This window comes from Benincasa hispida, chromosome 8 (genome assembly GCF_009727055.1).
Source record: "Benincasa hispida cultivar B227 chromosome 8, ASM972705v1, whole genome shotgun sequence".
Lineage (NCBI taxonomy): Eukaryota > Viridiplantae > Streptophyta > Magnoliopsida > Cucurbitales > Cucurbitaceae > Benincasa > Benincasa hispida.
This window is the reverse complement of record NC_052356.1, coordinates 50,710,066-50,713,022: the sequence shown is the minus strand read 5'-3', so window position 1 is coordinate 50,713,022 and position 2,957 is coordinate 50,710,066.

Sequence of the window (2,957 nt, the reverse complement as noted above, 5' to 3'; positions counted from 1 at the left end):
CGCATACAACTCTGGGTGGAAAAACCACCCCAACTTTGCGTGAAAAAATCAACAGCAAAATTTTCAATCAGTGGCGCAAAAAGAAGGGCCACCGGGATTTTTCCCACGAACCAATGGTCAGACGAGTAATCAAACCAACAGTTCGCAGGCGCCACAATCTTCCTCTTTGGAAAGTTTTTTGAAGAAATATATTGAAAAGAATGAAACTGTGCTTCAAAACCAAGCGATGTCTATCCGCAAACCTGAAAATTCAGATAAGCTAGAATTCGGGCGAACTCAAGAACAGACCGCAAGGAGCCTTGCCGAGTTCAACGAAACTCCCACGCAACCAAGGGGGTACGGGTAAAGAGCAATGTCAAGTCGTGTCGTTGTGAAGTGGAAAGACTGTGGCAGGGGAGAAAAAGGAGCCTAGCCGGACTGCTCCAATTGTGCTGGAACCAGAGGTTGCGTTGACTCGAGAAGAGACAGAGGAAAAAGAGGCGATAGAACCTGAGATTGCGTCCACCTCGAAGCCAAAAGAACAGGGGACCATAAGAATTCAGCTGCCACCATTCCCACAGAGACTCAGAAAGAAGAAAAATGATTAGGTACAGGATCACTGCTTCATGAATATGTTTAAACAATTGCATATTAATATTCCATTCACTGAAGCAATTGAAGATCGCATATGTGATAACTTGTAGAAATACAAGTTATTTATACCGTTTTATTTAGATTATGCAGCAAAAAGAAGGAAAATTTGCATCGACCGAATAGAAATTGGTTTAGAAACGCAAAAGTTGTAAAGCATCGTAAGCACACCCACTAAGCCCATTGCGATGGCAAAATGGAATGTCCAAGTCTCTGTTTTGCAGGAAACAGGTCACCACATGTGATAATCACTCGAGGACAAAAATGAACAACGCATTCGCACTGCATGCGATGGTCAATCAAGAATTAAAAAGAACAACACAATTGCAGCGTATGCGACGATCGATCATGGACGCAAACGATCAACGCATTTGTACCGCATGCAGCAATCGATCCTGGATAAAAAGATAAATGCAAGTGCACTACATGCGACGGTCAATCATAAATGGAGAGAGAGATGCATTCACAAGGACTTCTAAAATTGTATAGCTTTTCTGTTGTACGATTCTGACAAATTAAATGTGGAGCAGAGCGAATGTTTCCACCAAGCCATGGCAGGAAAAATCAGCTTTTCAGAGTGGGAACATTGATGCAGAAGGTGCCAAGGTCTATAAATAGCTTCATCAAATTCAAAGAAAGGAGGCTGGTCTGAAAAGACAACTTAGAGAAAATTCGGAGTGAAATACAAGACAAGACCGAAAGGTAAGTCTCTGGAGCAAGCAATTCATTCCCATTCTCGAAGAGAAGCTCTGTGCAAAGATCACTTCTACTTGGAAAACAAGCTTGAGAAGGAATTTCTCCACTACATTCCTCCCACACGCAGGCAAGCAAATCGTCTCCGATTGGAATCTATGTCAAGAGATTGACACACTTTCCATATCTTATTCTAACTTTCTATTCATCTACTGTATTCATCTCTAATCTTTCATTCATTATCTGTAATAAACGCTTATATTTAGATTTAAATATCATTATCATATTCATCTTCATTTTTTTGTTCTTCACCATACATTCATCATCCATTTCCTTCAACATGTGTAACTAATTCCCTAGGGTAAAGGGGAAAGATTAAGCAAGTAAGTTAATCTTTGTTGAAGAAATTAGCTGAGTTTAGCTAAAGCATGCTTGACGGCATCTTCACCTGTGAGAGCAGAAGTGAAGATGTTATTCCACCTCTCGAAAGAAGGTTGGAAGAATGCGTTAACTAAAGCGAGAAGTATTTCCAGAAATGCAAACAACCTTACGTTCACCACTTTCATCCCTGTTTCACCATAGACATATGGGAATGCGACCGATCACTAAAAGGTGTAAGCCAAGGGAAAGTAGAACATAAGTTGCGTCCTCAACAAGTTTGACGAACTTGTGATGTCCTTTCCCTCAACCCATTCTCTTTCTGACACATTTCACAAGACTTGCCACCACATTCATCAGATATTTGCACATCTTCACAGCCATTCCTCAATTTGTATATTTAATTGTTTATTCATTTATTTGTTACCGCATTCTACTTTATTACCGCATCTTATTTTATCACTGCAATTTATTTTACCGCAATTTATTTATCATCACTTTTACTTACCGCCGCATGTTATTTTATTATCGCATTTTACATTTCATCGCATTTTACTTTTCTCAAATCAATTCATTATTATTTTATTTTCCCGGTCACAGATATCACATCAGTATCACATTAATCACCGCAATCCCCGTGTTCGACCTCAGATCACTCTGAGAAACTTGCGTTGGAATTATACTTGGTTCCAACTCAAGAAAACTTGTGACACATGCACACTACACGAACGCATAATACGAAAGCATCTAAGCATCACCGCATACATCATTTGGAACGTAGTATCGCATATTATCATTATCGCAAAGTACATAAGTCAGCAACTTCATAAGTTGTTGGCAATACACGATCAACGAATCAAATTACAATATCTGAAGTTTCTAAAGGATATGGTGACAAAGAAGAGAGGCACTAGTAAGTTCGCCATGGTGGCTTTAACGTAGAGTTCAAAATCTATAATCCCTCTGAAAAATGCACGACCCTGGGAGTTTCACTATACCTTGCTCCATTGGAGGATTATAAATCAGACAAGCGCTATGCGATCTTGGGGCTAGCATTAACTTGATGCCCCTGTCAATTTTCAAGTAGCTGAATATGGGGCAACTTACGCTCACGACAGTGACTCTCCAATTAGCAGATCGATCTCTTGTGCATCCAAAGGGGAAGGTGAAAGATGTGCTGGTTACAATCGACAAATTTATATTACTAGCAGACTTCATCATCCTGGACTACGAAGCAGACAAAGATGTGCCCATCA